This window comes from Salvelinus fontinalis, chromosome 3, assembly GCF_029448725.1.
Source record: "Salvelinus fontinalis isolate EN_2023a chromosome 3, ASM2944872v1, whole genome shotgun sequence".
NCBI classification, from domain to species: domain Eukaryota; kingdom Metazoa; phylum Chordata; class Actinopteri; order Salmoniformes; family Salmonidae; genus Salvelinus; species Salvelinus fontinalis.
In genome coordinates, this window is record NC_074667.1 from 6324968 (window position 1) to 6350021 (window position 25054).

Here is a 25054-nt window from a genome sequence, read left to right on the forward strand (position 1 = left end):
GCTGAGGCGCACACACAATGTGATAATTGTGCACGTGGATAGCGGTTTACATACAAACTCGTGCATAGGCACAACACAGTGCTCACATTGAAGCTGCCCCATTTTTTTGTTGTCCTACCTTTACCCTTAGAGAGATTTAATGCACTGATAGCCAGAGCAGCAATTGTCCCACATATTGCTGTAGTCTAGCATGACTCACAGAGTTTGGATTACAGCCTGGCTTTAATGACATTGCTGTATACCCCCTCTGGTGTACATCCAACTGTAGCTGGACTGGAATGATTCCTGGTGAGATGACACATGGGGATGCCAGTAATTTAGGGGATTTGTTTTCAGAAGGAGACTAGTGTTATATTTTCAGAGATGTTAAGGTTATTTCTTGCATTGGTTTCTTAAAAGGTAACTACAGTTGAAGTCGGAAATTTATATACACCTTAGCCAAATACATTTAAACTCAGTTTTTCACAATTCCTGACATTTAATTCTAGTAAAAATTCCCTGTCTTAGGTCAGTTAGGATCACCACTTTATTTTAAGAATGTGAAATTTCCGAATAATAGTAGAGAGAATTATTTATTTCAGCTTTTATTTCTTTCATCACATTCCTAGTGGGTCAGATGTTTTACATACACTGAATTAGTATTTGGTAGCGTTGCCCTTAAATTGTTTAACTTGGGTCACACAATAAGTTGGGTGAATTTTGGCCCGTTCTTCCTGACAGAGCTGGTGTAACTGAGTCAGATTTGTAGGCCTCCTTGCTCGCATATGCTTTTTCAGTTCTACCCATACATTTTCTAAAGGATTGAGGTCAGGGTTTTGTGATACCTTGACTTTGTTGCCCTTAAGCCATTTTGCCACAACTTTGGAAGTATGCTTGGGGTCATTGTCCATTTGGAAGCCTCATTTGCAACCTAGCTTAAACTTCCTGACTGATGTCTTGAGATGTTGCTCAATATAGCCACATCATTTTCCGTCCTTATGAAGCCATCTATTTTGTGAAGTACACTAGTCCCTCCTGCAGCAAAGCATCCCCACAACATGATGCCGCCACCCCTGCTTCACGGTTGGGATGGTGTTCTTCGGCTTGCAAGCCTCCCATTTTTCCTCCAAACATAACAATGGTCATTATGGCCAAACAGTTCTATTTTTGTTTCATCAGACCAGAGGACATTTCTCCAAAAAGTACGATCTTTGTCCCCATGTGCAGTTGCAAACCATAGTCTGGCTTTTTTATGCAGCTTTGGAGCAGTGGCTTCTTCCTTGCTGAGCGGCCTTTCAGGTTATGTCGATATAGGACTTGTTTTACTGTGGATATAGATACTTTTGTACCGGTTTCCTCCAGCATATTCACAAGGTCCTCTGCTGTTGTTCTGGGATTGATTTGCACTTTTTGCATCAAAGTACGTTCATCTCTAGGAGACAGAATGAGTCTCCTTCCTGAGAGGTATGACGGCTGCGTGGTCCCATGGTGTTTATACTTGCGTACTATTGTTTGTACAGATGAACGTGGTACCTTCAGGCGTTTGGAAATTGCTCCCAAGGATGTACCAGAATTGTGGAGGTCTATATTTTTTTTTCTGGGGTCTTGGCTGATTTCTTTAAATTTTCCCATGATGTCAAGCAAAGAGGCACTGCGTTTGAAGGTAGGCCTTGAAATACATCCACAGGTACACCTCCAATTGACTCAATGATGCCAATTAGCCTATCAGAAGCTTCTAAAGCCATGACTTAATTATCTGGAATTTTCCAAGCTGTTTAAAGGCACAGTCAACTTAGTGTATGTAAACATCTGACCCACTGGAATTGTGATTTAAGTGAAATAATCTGTCTGTCAACAATTGATGGAAAATGACTTGTGTCATGCACAAAGTAGATGTCCTAACCGACTTGCCAAAACTATAGTTTGTTAACATGAAATTTGTGGAGTGGTTGAAAAATTTGTTTTAATGACTCCAACCTAAGTGAATGTAAACTTCCGACTTCAACTGTATATGCATTTCCATCGTCACAGTGAGCAGTCGTGAGAAATATCAAGGGTTAAAGTTCAGTATTTCTAGTGTCATAAGATTAGCTTTGATAAAATTAGGCTACACATGAACAACTTTTCTCTGTTGCTATTGTTACATTGTTTTGGAGGAACTAGCTACATGTCATTTTGAGGGAGTATTGTGATGGTTTCGGGACACCCGTTTTCCTGAGCCGCTGCTCTTCTTCTGATGCAATTGGTCTCATGCTAGTTAATGGCTGTTTTGATTGGCCTCTCCCAGCACATGAATGGTGTCCTTGTCCCTCCATCCCTCTGCAGTTTTTTCCCTTCAAACAATCTTTTTTCTCTTCTTCTTTGGGCAGTTCTTCTGTTTTCCTTGTTGTCGTGCTTCAGTAGACGTGTGTATCAGTGTGACTATGGCTGATATTAAAACAGCTAGGGTGTGTGTGTGTGTGTGTGTGTTGTAGTCATAGAGCTGTTCAGCATTCCGATGATGGCTAGCCCATTCCCCTCATCTCACTTGCAGATGTGCATAAGCCCTACATTCGGGGATTCCATTTGTCAAATGTATGCTGAATTACCCTCGGCTTGGGTTTAGGCCTCTCTCTCCTCTCCCTCTATGTGGATTGGGGCCACCAGCTCGGCTTACCCAGTAATAGCGCTCCCAAACATGATGCAGGCCAGGGCTGTACTTCTGTCCATAGAAACAGAATCACTAGAATGGAAATGCTATGAGGGTGCAGTCAAATTGCCATGACTATGAGGCTGTCAAGGTTTTCTTTTTCATTCTAGTAATTCTATTTCTATGGTGCTGCCTGGCTGCCACAGGCAGGAGTGGAAACACCATAGAACTAGAATGAGTAGAACATGAAACAACCCAGGCCATCGCCATTTGGCTGCACCCAATGGGATTCTCATTCTAGTAATTCCATTTCTATGGTGCAGCTTGGCTGCCACAGACAGGAACTGCTGAGCAGCGTTGCTACCTACATGGTTAAACAAGCTTGATGCCCTCAATCTCACACAAATTATCAATGAACCTACCAGGTACCACCCCAAAGCCGTAAACACGGGCACCCTCATAGATATCATCCTAACCAACTTGCCCTGTAAATACACCTCTGCTGTTTTCAACCAAGATCTCAGCGATCACTGCCTCATTGCCTGCATCTGTAATGGGTCAGCGGTCAAACGACCTCCACTCATCACTGTCAAATGCTCCCTGAAACACTTCAGCGAGCAGGCCTTTCTAATCGACCTGGCCCGGGTATCCTGGAAGGATATTGACCTCATCCAGTCAGTAGAGGATGCCTGGTTATTTTTTTTAAATGCCTTTCTCACCATCTTAAATAAGCATGCCCCATTCAATACATTTAGTACCAGGAACAGATATAGCCCTTGGTTCTCTCCAGACCTGACTGCTCTTAACCAACACAAAAACATCCTATGGCGTTCTGCATTAGTATCGAACAGCCCCCGTGATATGCAACTTTTCAGGGAAGTTGGAAACCAATATACACAGGCAGTTAGAAAAGCCAAGGCTAGCTTTTTCATGCAGAAATTTGCTTCCTGCAACACAAAGTCAAAAAAAATCTGGGACACTGTAAAGTCTATGGAGAATAAGAACACCTCCTCCCAGCTGCCCACTGCACTGAGGATAGGAAACTGTCACCACTGATGAATCCACTATAATTGAGAATTTCAGTAAGCATTTTTCTACGGCTGGCCATGCTTTCCACCTGGCTACCCCTACCCCGGTCAACAGCACTGCACCCCCCCACAGCAACTCGCCCAAGCCTTCCCCATTTCTCCTTCTCCCAAATCCAGTCAGCTGATGTTCTGAATGAGCAGCAAAATCTGGACCCCTACAAATCAGCCGGGCTAGACAATCTGGACCCTTTCTTTCTAAAACTATCTGCCAGAATTATTGCAACCCCTATTACTAGCCTGTTCAACCTCTCTCTCGTGTCGTCTGAGATTCCCAAAGATTGGAAAGCAGCTGCGGTCATCCCCCTCTTCAAAGGGGGGGACACTCTTGACCCAAACTGCTTCAGACCTATATCTATCCTACCCTGCCTTTCTAAGGTCTTCGAAAGCCAAGTCAACAAACAGATTACCGACCATTTCGAATCCCACCGCACCTTCTCCGCTATGCAATCTGGTTTCAGAGCTGGTCATGGGTGCACGTCAGACACGCTCAAGGTCCTAAACGATATCTTAACCGCCAACGATAAGAAACAATACTGTGCAGCCGTATTCATTGACCTGGCTAAGGCTTTTGACTCTGTCAATCACCACATCCTCATCGGCAGACTCGATAGCCTTGGTTTCTCAAATGATTGCCTCGTCTTGTTCACCAACTACTTCTCTGATAGAGTTCAGTGTGTCAAATCGGAGGGCCTTTTGTCCGGGCCTCTGACAGTCTCTATGGGGGTGCCACAGGGTTCAATTCTTGGGCCGACTCTCTTCTCTGTATACATCAATGATGTCGCTCTTGCTGCTCGTGAGTCTCTGATCCACCTCTACACAGACGACACCATTCTGTATACTTCTGGCCCTTTGGACACTGTGTTAAAAACCCTCCAGACGAGCTTCAATGCCATACAACTCTCCTTCCGTGGCCTCCAACTGCTCTTAAATACAAGTAAAACTAAATGCATGCTATTCAACCGATCGCCACCTGCACCTGCCCGCCCGTCCAGCATCACTACTCTGGATGGTTTTGACTTAGAATATGTGGACAACTACAAATACCTAGGTGTCTGGTTAGACTGTAAACTCTCCTTCCAGACTCACATCAAACATCTCCAATCCAAAGTTAAATCTAGAATTGGCTCCCTATTTCGCAACAAAGCATCCTTCACTCATGCTGCCAAACATACCCTCGTAAAACTGACCATCCTACCGATCCTCGACTTCGGCGATGTCATTTACAAAATTGCCTCCAATACCCTACTCCATAAATTGGATGCAGTCTATCACAGTGCCATCCGTTTTGTCACCAAAACCCCATATACTACCCACCACTGCGACCTGTACGCTCTCGTTGGCTGGCCCTCGCTTCATACTCGTCGCCAAACCCACTGGCTCCAGGTCATCTACAAGACCCTGCTAGGTAAAGTCCCCCTTATCTCAGCACCCACCTCCAGCAGGTATATCTCTCTAGTCACCCCCAAAACCAATTCCTCCTTTGGCTGCCTCACCTTCCAGTTCTCTGCTGCCAATGACTGGAACAAACTACAAAAATCTCTGAAACTGGAAACACTTATCTCCCTCACTAGCTTTAAGCACCAGCTGTCAGAGCAGCTCACAGATTACTGCACCTGTACATAGCCCATCTATAATTTAGCCCAACACAATTTTCGCTTTGTCATTATGGGGTATTGTGTGTAGATTGAGATTTAAATTTTATTTAAATCCATTTTAGAATAAGGCTGTAAAGTAACAACATTTGGAAAAAGTCAAGGGGTCTGAACTTTCCGAATGCACTGTATGTATACTGAACAAAAATGTAAACGCAGCATGCATTCAAAGATTTTACTGAGTTACAATTCATATAAGGAAATCAGTCAATTTTAAATGAATTCATTAGGCACTAATCTATGGATTTAACATGAATGGGAATGCAGATCTGTGTCTGTTAGTCACAGATACCGTAAAAAAGAAGGTAAGGACGTGGATCAGAAAAGCAGTCAGTATCTGGTGTGACCGCCATTTGCCTCATGCAGCGCGACATCTCCTTCCATTAGAGTTGATCAGGCTATTGATTGTTTCCTGTGGAACACGCTGTAGTATACGTTGATCGATGAGTATGCGGGCCATGGAAGAACTGAGATTTTCAGCTCCCAGGAATTGTGTACAGATCCTTGCGACATGGAGCTGTGCATTATCATTCTGAAACATGAGGTGATGGCGGCTGATGAATGGCACAACAATGGGCCTCAGGATCTCGTCACGGTATCTTTGTGCGTTCAAATTGACATTGATCAAATGCAATTGTGTTCGTTGTATGTAGCTAATGCCTGCCCATACCATAACCCCACCGCTACCATGGTGCACTCAAACCGCTCGACCACACAACGCCATACACATGGTCAGCAGTTGAGGCCAGTTGGATGTACTGCCAAATTCTCTAAAACAACGTTGGTGGCTTACGGTAGAAAAATGGGCATTCAATTCTCTGGCAACAGCTCTGGTGGACATTCCTGCAGTCAGCATGCCAATTGCACGCTGCTTCAGAACTTGTGGCATTGTGTTGTGTGACACAACTGCACATTTTAGAGTGGCCTTCTATTGACCCCAGCACGAGGTTCACCTGTGTAATGATTATGCTGTTTAATCAGCCTCTTGATATGCCACACTTGTCAGGTGGATGGCTTATCTTGGCAAAGGAGAAATGTTCACTAACAGGGATGTAATCAAATTTGTTCACAGAATTTAAGAGAAATAAGCTTTTTGTGCATATGGAAAATTTCTGGGATCTTTTATTTCAGCTCATGAAACATGGGACCAACACTTTACATGTTGCATTCATGTTTTTGTTCAGTGTATGTCCTCGTGAATATGTCCTCGTAATTCAAATGTTCTTTAAATTCACAACAGGTTTGAGGAACCCTGATCCGATTGGCTCCGGCACCGCCCTACCAGGTGACCCTACAGCGGGGGAGACGGGTAAGGAGACCCAGCCACAGCCTCCCCTGTCCAACAGTGCGTTGCACTGTGCCCACCACTACAACCATGTCCACCCCCAGCGGCAGCCCTGAGAGAGAGGGCTCCACAGGGGGACCCAACCAGCTGGAGTGTCCCCTCTCCTCTCCCCCTGGCATGGACCATTCCATGGGCAGCCCCCTGCTCAGCCCGGACTCATCTTGCCAAGATGCCATGCTCTCAGGGCATCGTGAGGCTGCAGTCTTGGTTCAGCTGGGAGGCACACACCTTGCAGCACCCGCAGCCGTCAGCCACCGCACTCGCCCCGGGGGGGCACAGCTGGACACTCACATACCGCCGGGCAGCTGGCACCCACCTGGAGGTGTGAGGAGGAGAGAGGAGAGGTTTAGGTTCCTAGGCATAAACTGAAAGAAGCATAGGAAAGTAAAAAGTCATTTTTGTCATGTAATTTCTTGTTGTGGTCTGCCTTCATGGGTAAAACACTACTAGTGATAAAGATGTTCTAGGAGTCTATTTTGATCATTTTATATTAATTTTGAGATGTCAACTGATAGTTTAATTTGATTATTGTGTCCCCTTTGGAGTGGTTTTGAACACTGTTTACAATGAATTTATGTACTTTAACTTCAATTTGAAGCTCATAATTTCTACCCCTCCATCCCTGTGGATGTCTTGTCTGTCTAGGCAGCTGTTTAAGTGTTGTATCCAATCCCCTGCCAACTCGTGAATCGAATAGCAGTACATTAGTCTTCCGTGCCAACTTCTTCCAGTAAAAAAAATCAACAGTATGTAAAAGTCCCACCCTTAGACAGTGAGTCAAAGTTATTTGACAAGCACACACATGCCTATAAAAAAAAAGGCACAATTCAAGGTAGGACTGGTGGGCTACAAAAATGTTCGGTTACATTTTACATTAGTGCCCTTATAACAGTGATTATTCCTGTAATCACAGTGTAACAAGTATTGTAATTACTCATTAGTACACTGGGTTAGGGTTAAGGATTACTACTGTAAGTACATTGTTACAATTAGTTACAATGAGTAATTACAAAATTACACGAGCAGTTACACAGTAGCACTGTCTTGTAAAAGTGTTACCAAATAGTCTGTAGGCTACAGCAGTTTGAAAATATATATCTTCAGGCAACAGAAAAAAAACGGTAGACAAAGTTCTCACTTGTGTCTCTCTAAAATACAATTACTTGCGTATGACAGTCAAATCACCTCCAACTGCTCATTACAAAACGGTCTAAGCAATCCACTCATCCATTGCTATTTTGTTGCATGATTTGCATATGATCAAAATCATACTAATTTGACAGCTGCCAAGGTGATACGACTTACCTTACTGGTGACTGCCATTGTCAAGAAAACAAAGATGATACGTTTTGCCATAATTATTGAAAATTCCAAAGAAACAGTAGACAGTTGTCAGAAAACAAGCTCTGACCTCGTTATTAGTCCGCTTGAAGACAGTTCTGAACTTTTAAATCCTCTTTCAAGAATAGACTACAGTCGCACAGTTGCGTTAGATGAATAGCAGTCGTTGAAGTGTAGAGAACAGTTATTTTCATCCCTTCCCGGAGATCGTCACAGCACTCTAAAAAAATCATTCAACAGAGAGAGTATCCTGATCTACTTTAAACCAACTCGTGAGCTACGCAGAAACTCCGCCCATGCATCGCCATATGTCCAGCCAATTATCATTCTGGCAGCGGGCCAGACATTCCAAATGGGTGGAGTTAAGGAGAGGGTTACAAATTGATTGGGGGGGGTGCTTGGGGAGGAATACTGTCATTCATAAAAATCTGTAGAAGTATGTTGTGTTTATTTTATTGTGCTGGACTAAAATGTAACCGGTGCTTTTAAGTCTCATTTAGGCTTCCTGACATTCCACCTTTGTAGCCACCACTCTGCTAACACCAAGATAAATATACCCGGCTTGCTGGTGAGCGCTTTAGACACTCCCAGTACAGTACAGTAATACTTATAGCAACAGCACCTCAGGAAAGGCGAAGCATTCCGGTGGTTTTGATATTAGTGTAACAGTACAAAAAATGTAGTCAAGGTGAAATGCAAAACATTAAAGTTATATTAAGAGTATAGGTATTACATGATTTCAGGGAAGTGAGACCTTGTCTACCTACTTGTGGCTTAATAAACCTTGTCCATTTTGTGGACTGCACAGATGTGTTTCATTACTTCCTATGCACTCTATACTTCCACTAAAGAACGGGCACTGTCTGGGTCTTGATTGTTTAAAACAGCCATGAGGATAGACCTTGGTGTGTATTGTAAAGTTAATGGTTAACCCTGTTTATTACTAAAAGCCCATGTGAGCCCATTGTGCATCTTCTCCCAGACTCCCACTCAATACTACATTCCCATTTTTCCCATCAAGTTCTCTTTCTTTGTGATTAGCTACTCCCTCGTGCTCTTTCCATTCCTGGCACACCTCAAACACACAACCCATATTTGATGAAAGAATGCAATATGATAGGGAGAATGTGTTAAGTTCATGTTTTAAGTATCCCTATATTTCTGTTATTACGAGGCTATCACTCTGTCAAGAGTGCGCATGCGCAGGAGGTTTTGGTTGTTGGACCTAGCCTCGAGTGTGATGGCTACTTGTAGTGTGTTCATATAGTATAGTAAACTTTGTTAACCTGGAACTTTGTCGTTGTGTCATTTCGAGTTAACATTGGTAGCAGAGGATGGCTTCTAACTACAACGTGCCACCTCGCCTCGACGAGAAGAGGTGGTACGAAAGTTGGAAAAATGAACTGGGAATCTGGATACGCGTTACTAATCTGGACGCGAAAAAGCAAGCACTTGCGGTGGTATTATCGCTGGAGGGAAGAGCGAGAGATACAGCACTGGAAATATCCGTTGAGGATTTGAACAAGGATGAAGGATGACGGATTCTGTATTTCTCAAAGAAGAGAAAGACCGTGCCTATGAGGCATATTCAAAATTTGACAGTGTTACGAGAGATATTTCGGTTGCAATGGCAGACTACATCATTGATTTCGAACAGAGGTACAATAGAATGCGCAAGTACGACATGGTTCTCCCAGATGCAGTGTTAGGGTTCAAGTTGCTAGACACTGCTTGTCTAGATGGTAGGGAGAAACAGTTGGCTTTGACTGCTTGTACTGTGCTGACTTTTGCATCTATGAAGTCGGCACTAAAAATAATATTTGGTGAGAAGACGTCTGTTGCGCCAATAACAGATGGAATGCAAGTGAGTGACGCAGCATATTACACCGAGCAGCACAGAAAAGGCGCCAACAAGTCACGTTCTCAAGACAACCAGAAGAGGGCGCCATTTCCCGGCACAAATCCACTGGACAAAAATGGAAGGAGATCAAAATGTGCAATTTGTCAAAGCACTTACCATTGGGTTAAAGACTGTCCTCATAAAAATGAACAAGTTAAACTAACAGAGGAAAATGTACACACAGAGATAGAGCAGTGTAACATTACACTGTTTTCAAATGAATCTGCTTTTGATACTGAGATTTTTATAGTTGAATCCTTAGGATCTGCTGTGATTGATACTGCATGTACACGGACAGTGTGTGGTGCAAAATGGCTTGATAGCTATGTCAGTGAACTAAATATGAAAGAAGTACAAAATATGATTGACACACCAAGCAACAGAGCTTTCAAATTTGGAGATGGTAGAATTGTCCATTCTACCAAGAGAGTTAAGATACCAGCAAAAATTGGTCAGACTAAGTGTCACATTGAAACAGAGGTGGTCCCTACAGATATCCCCTTACTATTAAGCAAATCTTCCCTCAAGAAGGCAGGGGCTGTACTAGACATAACAAATGACCAGGCAGTGATGTTTAAACAACCAGTGACTCTTTAATAACTTACTACCTCAGGCCACTATTGTGTAAACATTTTAGACAAAGACATCACACAGACTCCATGCAAAAATGAGATTCTGACTGACACAGAGAACATGAGCACTAAAGAAAAACACAAAGTATTGTTAAAGCTTTACAAACAGTTTGGACATGATACAGTTGACAGACTTCAGAAGTTACTCAACAGTTCAGGGAACAATGATGATGAGAAGTACGAAACTGGAAACAAAGTGTACTACAAACGAGTTGACTGTCAAGAGTGGAAAGGACCGGGAGTAGTCATTGGTCAAGATGGTGTGGTGATATTTGTGAGGCACGGAGGCATGATTGTCAGGGTGCATCACTCAAGATTGCGGAAAGTAAATGATCAACAAGATAGAGGGGCTGTTGCTGAGAATCAGTCTCCTAATGAAAATGACAAAAAGGACACAGTAACAGACACAAACCTATCAGATGTCGCATCCAATGAAAGGGACATCGACACAGGAAATGGAGTAGAGACCTTCAACCATGCCACAGGTAATACTGTTGAGCGTTCAAATGAGGAAAACATTCAACAGCCACATGTGTTAAGAGAACATGGTTGTTCCAATCTGAAAACTGGACAAACTGTTAAATACACGGACAGAGAAAGTGGTATTCCACATACAGCAACCGTCATTGGACGAGCAGGAAAAGCAAAACACAAGAGCTGGTACAACTTGCAGTACTCTGAACCAGCTACACTTTCTGGTACAACAGGGTCAGCTGACCTGCCACTTGTAGATAATATCAGAATTGAACCAATGAAAAATCGAGAAGAACAGCATGACATTCAAAATGATGATGTACTTGAAACAAAGGACGTGTCATTTGACTCAGCTAAGCTAGATGAGCTCAGTAATTGGAGGAAAAATGGAGTGTTTGAGGAAGTCAAAGACATTGGCCAAAAGTGCGTCTCAACAAGGTGGGTGTGTACCCTTAAAGAATCCTTAACTGGAATAGTGCCCAAAGCATGTCTAGTGGCTAGAGGTTTTGAGGAGCTGGCTGCTAAAGAACTCCCAAAAGACTCACCGACATGCACCTCAGAGTCACTCAGATTGCTGATGTCAGTGATCTGCCAGAAAAAATGGAAACTTAATTCCATAGACATCAAATCTGGATTTTCGCAGGGAACAGAACTGTCAAGGGACATTCACATCCGACCCCCGCCTGAAGCTAAAAGCGAAGGAACACTGTGGAAACTAAAGAAGTGTGTGTATGGACTGGCAGATGGATCACTCTACTGGTACAACAAAGTCAAGGCAACAATGCTGAATACAGGTGGAAAAATGTCACAAGTGGATCCTGCAGTCTTCTATTGGCTTGATCAAGACTGCAATGTGACTGGAGTACTTGCCTGTCGTGTTGATGACTTTATCTGGGGTGGCTCACAGACCTTTGCTTCAACTGTGATTCCACACCTCAAAGCTGTTTTCTAGGTTGGCCGTGAGGAGCATGATCATTTTTGTTATGTTGGCATAGAGTTTATTACAGTTGATGGAAAAATACTGATGCAACAGGAGAGCTATATCAAGAATCTTCAACCTATCCACATGGATTCTTCAAGAGCCGTACAAAGGAATTCCCCTCTGTGGAATTGAAGCTGGTCAATTGAGGTCAAAGATAGGACAAATTTTATGGGCTGCGAGACCGAGTAGACCTGGTTTGATGGTTGCAACTTGGCATCTAACACAAAACACGGCACTGTACAAACCATTCATGAGGCAAACAAAGTTGTTCCTAAACTGAAATCACAAAAAGTGACTTTAAAGTTTCAGCATGTTGGAAAAGATGACTCTTTGAAACTAGTTGTCTTCAGTGATGCTTCGCTAGGTTAACACTGGTGGGACAAAACGGCACTTTCTACCTGTAGTTTGTGTCACTGTCAACTACTCATTAGTTGATGCTGTGAAGTCAACCAAGTCTGTCATAGAAAAGACTTTGAGATTAGCAGCATCAAGGAACTTATTCAAGCACAGAGAATCCAGAGGATTCTGTGGTCAACCACAAAGGAAAAGCTTGCTGACTGTCACACAACCCATTTGTAATGGGGGATCTTGAATAATACTTGGACATTTAATTATGTTGTTGATGTTTTATTTGTCTTTAAAGAAAAGGGGGAGATTGTTAAATTCATGTTTTAAGTATCCCTATATTTCTGTTATTACGGGGCTATCACTCAGTCAAGAGTGCGCATGCGCAGGAGGTTTTGGTCGTTGTTGGACCTAGCCTCGAGTGTGATGGCTACTTGTAGTGTGTTCATATAGTATAGTAAACTTTGTTAAACTGGAACTCTGTCGTTGTGTCATTTCGAGTTAACAGAATGTGCAGGTGAGAACAACATGACCGGTTAACAGTCATATTGGTCTCCTATAGACTGCCTAAAGCGGCATTGCTATTGATAGCAAAGCTGTTTTGCAACATTTACTACTCAATAGAGCGTTGTAGTCCATAGAGCTCATAAGTAAATAGAGTTGCCTCTGAAAGCCTTTTGAATGAACCTGGTTCCTCTCAAGGTTTCTTCCTATGTTCCTTCCTTCTAGGGAGTTTTCCCCAGCCACTGTGCTTTTTCTCTTTGGGGTTTTAGGCTGGGTATCTGTAAAGCACTTTGTGACAACTGCATATGTTTGAATTTGATTGATTACATTAGCAGCGATCCGGAAGGAACTAGCCACAACTTACCAGCTAGTCCTCACCCACCACTCAGGAAACACTGCTGTAGGGCTTAAAGCTGTCTGCATCCCACATCGCACGCTATTCCCTATATAGTGCACTGCTTTTGATCAGAGCCCTGTAGGCCCAGATAAAAAGTAGTGCACTATAAAAGGAATAGGGTACCATTTGGGATGCAAACGGTCTGTCTGTCACCAGTGGTAATGATGTGACCATTGGAGACGGAAGACATGGCCCATCTATTTTAATCCAGAGGTACAGGGTTTGAGAGACCTATTTAACCGGCGACCACAGGTTTTTGCCACATCACTGAGCTGGACGAGACAGACTGGGACAAATTTTTTTTTTTAAACATGCTATTTCAAAGACTAAGGCACCAGCCCATTTGAGAACAAGTCAAGTTGGAGGTTATTCCTGGTTTGACAATTGTTGAGGTGATTGTCAGAAGCCATATGATAAATAGGCCACAGGAGGACAATACTATGTCTGTCCCAAATGTCTAAGGCTAGTCACACAGGTTGAACACAATACAGATAGACAGTACATTAGAGATTGAGGAGCACAATACTATGGCTGTATCCAAAATGGCTCCCTATTCCCTATGTAGTGCAGTAGTTTTGACCAGAGCTCAATGGATTTTGGTCAAAAGTGGTCCACTATGTAGGGAATAGAGTGCACTTATGACACAACGGAAGAGAGAAACAGCTGATATTGTGTTTCTAAGGCCAGTCACACGGTGAACACAAAGCATGGAACTGGATACAGATAAGACAGTGCAGGAGAGAATGAGTGAGTGGCTGAGAGCAGAATGGAGAAAACAAGGAAGACCAATGGAAGCGATGGACAAAGAACTGGGCTGAGAAGAAATGTGATTAGAAATGTGATTGTGGCCTGCTGGAGATCATTTTGCAGGGCTCTGGCAGTGCTCCTTCTTGCACAAAGGCGGAGGTAGCGGTCCTGCTGCTGGGTTGTTGCCCTCCTACGGCCTCCTCCACGTCTCCTGATGTACAGGCCTGTCTCCTGGTAGCGCCTCCATGCTCTGGACACTACGCTGACAGACACAGCAAACCTTCTTGCCACAGCTCGCATTGATGTGCCATCCTGGATGAGCTGCACTACCCGAGCCACTTGTGTGGGTTGTAGACTCCGTCTCATGCTACCACTAGAGTGAAAGCACCGCCAGCATTCAAAAGTGACCAAAACATCAGCCAGGAAGCATAGGAACTGAGAAGTGGCCTGTGGTCACCACCTGCAGAACCACTCCTTTATTGGGGGTGTCTTGCTAATTGCCTATAATTTCCACCTTTTGTCTATTTTATTTGCACAACAGCATGTGAAATTTATTGTCAATCAGTGTTGCTTCCTAAGTGGACAGTTTGATTTCACAGAAGTGTGATTGACTTGGCGTTACATTGTGTTGTTTAAGCGTTCCCTTTATTTTTTTGAGCAGTGTATATACTTCTGTGTTTTGATTTTAAGGCATTGATGTTTATGGTTAGGTACATTCGTGCAACGATTATGCTTTTTTCGCAAATGCGCTTTTGTTAAATCATCCCCCGTTTTGTTAAGTTGGCTGTCTTTGTTAGGAAGAAAGTCTTCACAGTTCGCAACGAGCCAGGCGGCCCAAACTGCTGCATATACCCCGACTCTGTTGCACAGAACACAAGAGAAGTGACACAATTTCCGTAGTTAAGGAATTCACATTAGCAGGCAATATTAACTAAATACGCAGGTTTAAAAATATATACTTGTGTATTGATTTTAACCTGTTATGGCTGCAAGGGGCAGTATTGAGTAGCCTGATAAAATGTGTCCATTTCAAACGGCGTCGTACTCAATTCTTGCTCGTACAATATGCATATTATTATTACTATTAGTTTCTAAAACCGTTTGAATTATTTCTCTGAGTGAAACAGAACTCATTCTGCAGCACTTTTCCTGACCCGGAAGTTCAAAGTCTGAAATCGAGGCTCTCTTCCTCTTCATGCCTATACATGGGCAATGAACGTAAGAGTCTACGTACACTTCATACACCTTCCTCTGGGTGTCAAGAAGGCTGTGAGAGAAGAAAGGAGGTGATTATCTCGATCTGGGATGGAATAAACCCTCTTGGAATGACGTGTACCCAACTTCCGGTACTAGGAGGAACGCAATTTGGACAGTGGGGTTGCCTTTTGTTTTGCTGACGTTATAGGCGAATATTATTTCCGGCTTTGATTTTATTTGATACATGTCACCATATCATCGTAACGTATGTTTTTTCAATATAGTTTCATCAGATTATTGAAATTTTTTCGGGAGGTTTACCGTGTTCCGTTCTCTTCCGTTTGTTTACATGGAGAGATCCGTGCAACCCGGCTAGCACGCTTGCTAAATGGAGAGAGAAAGTTGCCATTCTGAATCCAAACAACGACTCATCTGGACAAAGGACACCTTGTTCAACATTCTGATGAAAGATCAGCAAAAGTAAGACCCAATTTATGATGTTATTTCATATATCTGTCGTAGTCGCCGGCGCCCAAGTGTTTCTATTGTGCTAAGCTAAGTTAACGCTACATTTTGTTTTCGCTGTAAAACACTTAATAAATCGGAAATATTGTCTGGCATCACAAGATGCCTATCTTTCATTTGCTGTACACTATGTATTTTTCAGAAATGTTTTATGATGAGTAATTAGGTATTTGACGTTGGTGTCTGTAAATATTATGGCTGCTTTCGGTGCAATTTCTGAATGTAGCTACAATGTAAACTATGATTTATACCTGAAATTTGCAAATAAAAAAAAAAAAACGTATGCTATACAATAAATATGTTATCAGACTGTCATCTGATGAGGTTGTTTCTTGGTTAGTGGCTATTTATATCTTTATTTGGCCGAATTTGTGATAGCTACCGATGGAGTCAAAAACTGATGGAGTAAGAATAGTGGTGTCTTTTGCTAACGTGGTTAGCTAATAGATTTACATGTGTCTTCCCTGTAAAACATTTTCAAAATCGGACATGTTGGCTTGATTCACAAGATATGCACCTTTCATCTGGTGTCTTGGACTTGTTAATGTGTGAAAGTTAAATATTAAAAAAATATATATTTCGAATTTCGCGCCCTGCACTTGAGCTGGATGTTGTCATAAGTGTACCGGTGTCGGGCTGCACCCCAAACAGGTTAAGAAAGGCATTGATGTTTATGGTTAGGTACACATTGGTGCAACGACAGTGCTTTTTTCACAAATGCACTTGTTAAATCACCTGTTTGGCAAAGTAGGCTATGATTCAATGATAAATTAACAGGCACCGCATCGATTATATGCAACGTAGGACAAGCTAGATAAACTAGTAATATCATCAACCATGTGTAGGCAAACAGTGATTATGTTAAGATTGATTGTTTTTTATAAGTTTAATGCTAGCTAGCACCTTGTCTCCTTGCTGCACTCGCATAACAGGTAGTCAGCCTGCCACGCAGTCTCCTCGTGGAGTGCAATGTAATCGGCCATGATCGGTGTCCAAAAATGCCGATTGTTATGAAAACTTGAAATCGGTCGACCTCTAATCCATAGCTCTACGAATTTGAGAGTGGGTAAATTTCTCCAGATCTATCCCTCAGCTTTTTACCGAAACGGGGCGAGGAATATACTTCATGTTTCTACTGCCGATTGCCTCTTTCAAAGTGCAATTTAGGGAGATTGGCTAATCTGTGTGTGTGTGTGTGTAAAACTGCTACTTTATGTTTCAGAACATGTACATAACTTGTGGTTACGGGAACCCCTTCCAACTTACATCCTGCATGAACTTGCGGCAGACAGGGCGGATCTCTTTGCTTAGGGTGGCACTGAACATCATGCACTGCTTCTCATGGGGTGTGAGCCTGAAGATGTCCTGAACATCACGCCTCATGTCTGAGGGAGAGACGATAGGAAAATAATATGTCAGTCACAAAAATGTCAACCCACTCAGTCTGAAATCCAAGTACTACATAAAATAACATTTAAATACACTTTACTACGTTTTGGCTAAATCCTTACTTAAGTCAGACCATCTATCACAATCTGTTCCAAGATCCAATACTACTTAGTATGAAAGTGTATTAGAAGTGCATTCTAGGGGCCTCCCGGGTGGCGCAGTGGTCTAGAGCACTGCATCGCAGTGCTAGCTGCGCCACCAGTCTCTGGGTTCGCGCCCAGGCTCTGTCGCAGCCGGCCGCGACCGGGAGGTCCGTGGGGCGACGCACAATTGGGCTAGCGTCGTCCAGGTTAGGGAGGGTTTGGCCGGTAGGGATATCCTTGTCTCATCGCGCTCCAGCGACTCCTGTGGCGGGCCGGGCGCAGTGGCGCTAACCAAGGGGGCCAGGTGCACAGTGTTTCCTCCGACACATTGGTGTGGCTGGCTTCCGGGTTGGAGGCGCGCTGTGTTAAGAAGCAGTGCGGCTTGGTTGGGTTGTGCTTCGGAGGACGCGTGGCTTTCGACCTTCGTCTCTCCCGAGCCCGTACCGGAGTTGTAGCGATGAGACAAGATAGTAATTACTAGCGATTGGATACGACGAAAATTGGGGAGAAAAGGGGATAAAATGTATTAAAAAAATATATATATAAAAAAGTGCATTCTAAGTTGTATGCTAGTAGGTACATTGAACAGGTTTTCAATTAACCGTTCATCTTTGAAGTTTCAACTTACTCCCGTCACCCCCCCCCCCCCCCCCCCCCCCTTGGTTTGTGCTGTGGTGGAGACCTTTGTGGGCTATACTCGGCCTTGTCTCAGGATTGTAAATTGGTGTTTGAAGATATCCCTCTAGTGGTGCGGGGGCTGTGCTTTGGCAAAGTGGCTGGGGTTATATCCTTCCTGTTTGGCCCTGTCCGGGGGTTTCTTCGGATGGGGCCACAGTGTCTCCTGATCGCTCCTGTCTCAGCCTCCAGTATTTATGCTGCAGTAGTTTGTGTCGGGGGGCTAGGGTCAGTTGGTTATGCCTGGAGTACTTCTCCTGTCTTATCCAGCGTCCTGTGTGAATTTAAGTATGCTCTCTCTAATTCTCTCGTTCTCTCTTTCTTTCTCTCTCTCTGAGAACCTGAGCCCTAGGACCATACGTCAGGACTACCGGGCATGATGACTCCTTGCTGTCCCCAGTCCGCCTGGCCTTGCTGCTATTCCAGTTTCAACTGTTCTGCCTGAGGTTGCGGAACCCCTACCTGTCCCAGACCTGCTGTTTTCAACTCTTAATGATCGGCTATGAAAAGCCAACTGAGATTTATTCCTGATTATTATTTGACCATGCTTGTCATTTATGAACATTTTGAAAATCTTGGCTCTCTCTAATTTTCTCCTTCTCTCTTTCTTTCTCTCGGAGGACCTGAGCCCTAGGACCATACGTCGGGACTACCGGCCGTGGTGACTCCTTGCTGTCCCCAGTCCGCCTGGCCTTGCTGCTATTCCAGTTTCAACTATTCTGCCTGCGGTTATGGAACCGCCACCTGTCCCAGACCTGTTGTTTTTCAACTCTTAATGATCGGCTATGAAAAGCCAACTGAAAATTATTCATGATTATTATTTGACCATGCTTGTCACTTATGAACATTTTTGAACATCTTGGCATAGTTCTGTTATAATCTCCACCCGGCACAGCCAGAAGAGGACTGGCCACCCCTCATAGCCTGGTTCCTCTCTAGGTTTCTTCCTAGGTTTTGGCCTTTCTAGGGAGTTTTTCCTAGCCACCGTGCTTCTACACCTGCATTACTAGCTGTTTGGGGTTTTAGGCTGGGTTTCTGTACAGCACTTCGAGATATTAGCTGATGTACGAAGGGCTATATAAAATAAACTTGATTGATTGATTGACTATCACTGCTAGCTAGGTTCACAGGGGCAGTACTCAAGTCCGGAAGCACTGTGCTCGTGTCGTCGTGGCCACTATTGGTTAATTTAAAAGGCAATCTCCCCAAACCGGTCTGAAAACGAACCAAGCCTATTCAAATGCCGATCTTGAAAATGACAGCAAATAAGGTGGGATTTCACCAGCTACCCTTAACTTAATTGTGGGCATCATTTCTTGTTTGACAACACTGTTATGAAAAAAGTACACCGAGATAGCCTTATTCAGCAATAATGTAAACATTTCTGATTGCTGTAAATTATAGCTACGTATGACTAGGTTTCCTAACCCAGGAATGATTTCTGAATTTAGATTCGAATCGATTAGATTAATTTATTAGTCACATACATAGGGTCGCAGATGTAATTGCAGGGTACAGTGAAATTCTTAAGATCTGAACTCCAACAGTGCAGGTCAAAAAGATAAGTGAATGAAACAATATTAATATGAATAATTATATACACCATATATACATATTTATTTACAACATTTACAAACCAACAGCCTGCATTCATCCAGTTTGTATAAATTATGATAGAAGTGTGAAATGACTGTAATGAGTATCTTGGACTAATAGGCAGTTGGCTTAAACCATTTATTCATAATTGGCAATATGTGGGCCTGCCTTGATCCAATCAGCTTACCACATCTGTCTTCCCTCACCAAACCCATCAATGATTTGATTTATTTGACCATAATTTGGTTGGTCCATTTTATTGACACTAAATAGATGTTATTTTAACCGTAGCTGTTAAAAGTCCAACAGTGGGAGTGTGCAGACTGATGATGGCGCGACTTTAATTCCTGACTATTTCAGTTATGGCCAACAGAGGGCAACATTTATCCATAAAATACGATTAAACCTCACTGAACCAAAGTGAATTAGGTTACATTGTAAACTTTATAGAGATTTCGTATGTGATTAGAAACAATGCCTTAATTTCCCAGAGTGGTCGCTCTGTGCTATTGTAGTTGACGTAATCATGTACAATGGCATGACGTAATATATGAGCCTATGACGTAAACGCACTCGAGGGAAGGTTCAGTGCCTACTTCTGGCTCAGTTGAGTTGATGATTTGCAAAGGACAGTCATCCTCATGTTCAAATAAATCACTTTGAGTGGACAAAGACGACATTCTGTGAGTACAGCAAAACGGGCCAAGATTTTGTAATTAAAAAAAAAAAAAAAGTATTTTAAAATGTATTTGTTTATAAAAAGAAATGTCAGGTCCAATCTGAAGGGTGCCTGAAAACACAATGGATAGAAATCATAAACGGTTGAGAAAAATTCTTCAAAAGGTAAGTCTCATAAGTGATAAAAAATAGTTTTTGTTAATTCTGGGGCTTTCTCTCTTGATATGTAATGAGGCTATCTTATTGGTAGTATAGCGTATATGCTGTAAAAACAGATTGACATGATTTATAGTTGGAAAAGTGGGCTTAATAATGGAGGGCTCAAGTTAAATGTATTTCCTTATGTTCATAAACCACAGGCTGGGACCCTCCAAGCTAGTGCTGGAGAGCAGGTGCTCCAGACAGACGTCCATTCCGCTGGCCATGATGGACTAAGGCTGCCAGCCCTGGGAGACTGCCCCAAGGACCGCCCCCTAAAGGTAAGAAACAACTTTTAGTTCTGTTGCAAAACGTCTGGTTGTAACGGAGACCAGTTGGTTGTAATCTAGTAATATGACGTGTTGAAAACCAGTTTACAACAAGATAATAACGCCATTAAGACACATGGACCACCTACTAGTTAGAACTATTAATAGTTTTGGAATTCTGATTTTAATTCTGATTGTAATTCTAAGGTTATGATTTATATTTGGAGAAGCGGGCATAATAATGGAGGGCTCAAATTAAATGTATTTCCTTATGTTCCTGTACCCCAGGCTGGGACCCTCCAAGCTAGTTTTGGAGAGCAGGTGCTCCAGACAGACATCCATTCCGCTGGCCATGATGGACTAAGGCTGCCAGCCCTGGGAGACTGCCCCAAGGACCGCCCCCTAAAGGTAAGAAACAACTTTTAGTTCTGTTGCAAAACGTCTGGTTGTAACGGAGACCAGTTAGTTGTAATGTAGTAATATGACGGGTTGAAAACCAGTTTACAACAAGATAATAACGCTATTAAGACACATGGACCACCTACTAGTTAGAACTAATAGTATTGGAATTCTGATTTTAATTCTGTTTGTAATTCTAAGCTTATGATTTATAGTTGGAGAAGCGGGCATAATAATGGAGGGCTCAAGTTAAATGTAATTCCTTATGTTCATAAACCCCAGGCTGGGACCTTCCAAGCTAGTGCTGGAGAGCAGGTGCTCCAGACAGACGTCCATTCCGCTGGCCATGATGGACTAAGGCTGCCAGCCCTGTTAGACTGCCTCAAGGACAGCCCCCTAAAGGTAAGAAACAGCTTTTAGTTCTGTTGCAAAACGTCTGGTTGTAACGGACAGATATTGGAAATCCGCTCGAAGGACCAAATTGTTGTATGATTTTGTAATCAATGTTCATAAATTTCAATTATCTTTATAGGTTTGCAACCCAGAGTGTGTAAAGTTCTAGTTTAAATGAAACAGAAATAATTCCCAACTCACAATTAGTCAAATCCAATTTATTTGCGAGAGCTCTACCGTGCATATACAAAGATGTTCCTTTTATAACATTCTCTTAACCTACGCACATACACACACACTAACATTAGGAGAGCTATCCTATCTACCTCTCTACAATTCTCACCACAGTTGATCACTACCCAACTGACAGTTCCATTCCCCCCAAGATAAGGGAAACCTGGAGGGGTTCTCCCTGTCCTATCTTATCTCCCCAGAGTTATAGCTGGGTCGGTTCAAACATTGGTTAAAGATTCTCTTTGCTTTCTTTCGGCACACACGTACATTCCTCTCTTCCCAACCTATTTGGACTTATGTTTATCAGCTTTAATTACTCCTTGTCTATGCTACATAACCTCTAACCCCTAATGGTTAAGTTTCCGGGTAGAATTATTTAATCATTTATCTCCAACCTTTATAAATTCCTTTAACAAATCTAGCAATATGACGGGTTTAAAACCAGTTTACAACAAGATAATAACGCTATTAAGACACATGGACCACCTACTAGTTAGAACTATTAATTGTTTTGGAATTCTGATTTTAATTCTGATTGTAATTCTAAGGTTATGATTTATATTTGGAGAAGCGGGCATAATAATGGAGGGCTCAAGTTAAATGTATTTCCTTATGTTCCTGTACCCCAGGCTGGGACCCTCCAAGCTAGTTTTGGAGAGCAGGTGCTCCAGACAGACGTCCATTCTGCTGGCCATGATGGACTAAGGCTGCCAGCCCTGGGAGACTGCCCCAAGGACAGCCCTCTAAAGGTAACAAAAAGCTTTTAGTTCTGTTGCAAAACGTCTGATTGTAACGGAGACCAGTTGGTTGTAATGTAGTAATATGACGGGTTGAAAACCAGTTTACAACAAGATAATAACGCTATTAAGACACATGGACCACCTACTAGTTAGAACTAATAGAATTGGAATTCTGATTTTAATTCTGACTGTAATTCTAGGTTAACCGTTATGTGACATGTCACTTAGTACCACCGTGCCTATGGTGAAATAGATGGTTTCTATGGTGATATGATTTCCCCACTGTTGTTATTTGTCTCAGAACCTTGTGCCGAAGCCCCCACAAGGCCCCAGGCCCAGCCGAGAGGCTATCAAGGCTAGAAGGGCTAGGGAGGCTAAGTCAGGGGTGGTAAACCTAAGCCGCCAAGTAGTTGGTGTGTTGGCACTGCCTCAAACGCTTCTATCTCAAACAACCAGTAGCAGTGAGTATTGATCTCCACTTCCAAAATTCTTTGATTTTTTAATGGAATTCTAAAATGACATACAGTATGGTGGAAGGATCCACTATTATCTACGACTCTCCTCTTTCTGTAGGTGTCCTGCCAGCTATCAAGAAGGGCACTAAAGTTACTAAAATGGAGACAACAGGTGGGTATTGGTGACACAGTGTTTATTCCTGATTATACAACTTCAATAGAATCGTTGCTGTGGTCACTAGCTTGTTCGGTGGTAATTCTGATTGTCTTCTGTTTCAGAAACCCCAGGTCCCCTGACACCTAATGATGGGGAGATAATGATCTCCTTTCCATCTGTTGATGACCTCCTGACCCCAAAGAGTGATGTCACGTCCGAGGCTAAGAGCGATGATGCCTCCTGTCCAATTTCACCTGAGGCGTTCTCTCTAACAAACTTCCTGAAGTCTCACCCGTGAGTCCTGCTGTGAACCTCATTATGTGCAGAAAAAATATAATCTACTGTATATAAACACTAGTTTAAGTTGCCAATGATTCCTGGTGTTTGTTTGTTTTCCAGTCAGAGAAAGCTTATCAGGAAGTTCCTCAAACAAATGGTAAGTCCCCCATTTTTTCTGCTTTTAAGGGTGGAGGGATCATCGGAAACAACTATCTTGTAACATAAAAACTACTAGCTGTCAGATTGTTGTTTTCTGTTTCTCTTTCTAAGAACGTGACAATAGGCGACCTGGACGAAGTCATCGAGTGGGTGGTGTGTGTCTCCAGTGAGGTGTTCCTCCCAGTGATGGCTCTGCACAGGACCTCCAGACCAGAGTCGTCAGACTCATTCCGCTGGGGGTCAGGTGTGCTCCAGATCATCTCTGAAAAGTTCCACCAGCGGAGTTCTGAGCCGAAGGGAAGGCTCCTGGGCGGGCAGCCGCCCACTCCCCCTTCTGAGACCGACAAGGAGCTTCAGGGCATAGCAGATCTGTCTGTGAGTAACATCCTGAAAAGGGCCCAGGAGGACCTCTTCTCTTCTGGTGAGGATGACCTGGAGAACACCCATCCAGGCATCACTCTGACCGAAGAGAAGCTCTCCAGCATCTTCTCAGAGCTGTTCAGGGGCGCATGTGAGAGTGCCCAGGAGGCCGCCGGACGCATCTACCACATTAGGTCTGGAAGAGGCAACAACAGCCGAAATGGGAGACGCCCTGGGTCACCAACAGAGTTGGGAGAACTGGGGTCAGTGAGGAGTCCCAAGGGAAGTGACGTCCATAAAGTCCTTAGCGAGGGGTCCCTCCCTGTCTTTGCCCTGTTTGGGGAGAGGCCAGGGGAAGTTGGGGAGACCAGCAGCCCTGCTGGGGAGATGGACGAGACCCAGACTGCCAGCACTCCCAGCATTCCCCGGTCTGGGCATGGCGGCAGAAGTTGTAGCCAGACCACCATTCCCACCACCGGCCACAGAGAGGCAGGAGTCACAGCCAGTAACATCTTTGATGTTATTGTTCATCTGGCGCACTCCGACACTGACCGGGAACTCCACCAGGAGTTCAGCAGTGAGGATGATGTTTCACTGAATGACATCATGGACATTAAGGCAGTGGAGCCCCTGGGGCAGATCCTGTCCTCATGGAGGCTGGTCAACAGGATCTTCAGGGGGAAGGTCCACTACTTTGGGAAGGAGCTCATCTGCAAGGTGTATCAGATGCTTCTAGACAGCGGTATGGGCAGGAGGCCAATGGCCCGCCAGAGCAGGTCCGAGCCCATCCTGAAAGACCTGGCTGCCAACCGTAGGCTCTCCAATGAATTCTTCACCGACGTGCTGTACATGTTCATCCAACGTGCCATTAAGAATCTGCTGGAGAACTTCTTGGGTCTGCCGACCACCCCACCAGGTAGAGACATTATGTGGAATGACAATTTCAACTGGATGTATAGGGACGGCTGGGGGAACACCCCCACATCCAGCGAGGAGGAGTTGTGGGACAGCGACTCCACCTGGTCAAGTGGGCTTGGGGAGGAGGAGTTGGCAGAGTCCCGTGGGAGGTGGGCCGCTCTGTTGGAGAAGGGCAGACTCCAGACCCTCCAGTCCTCCGGCTCCCTCTCCCTCTCCGATGACAACAAGGAGGCACTAGGTTAGTTATTATGTTGTTTTTACCGTCTTTTGCACCC

At 43.6% G+C, this 25054-nt stretch overlaps 1 protein-coding gene across 8 annotated transcripts in view; it reads left to right on the top strand.

Annotated features, from left to right (window-relative positions):
* Window positions 1–25054, top strand: part of LOC129836932 (EVI5-like protein) — a 91568-nt gene that overhangs the window by 21209 nt on the left and 45305 nt on the right. For 7 of the 8 annotated variants that reach the window (XR_008756678.1, XR_008756674.1, XR_008756679.1 and 4 more), the window contains 9 exons: window positions 20578–20697; window positions 20974–21093; window positions 21367–21486; window positions 22341–22460; window positions 22753–22912; window positions 23025–23078; window positions 23186–23357; window positions 23463–23499; window positions 23613–25017. The gene's annotated coding sequence lies outside the window, so the exon portion shown is untranslated. Of the gene's footprint in view, window positions 1–16285; window positions 20384–20577; window positions 20698–20973; window positions 21094–21366; window positions 21487–22340; window positions 22461–22752; window positions 22913–23024; window positions 23079–23185; window positions 23358–23462; window positions 23500–23612; window positions 25018–25054 lie in introns of those variants that run through there. The other variant, XR_008756681.1, reaches the window with a different exon arrangement.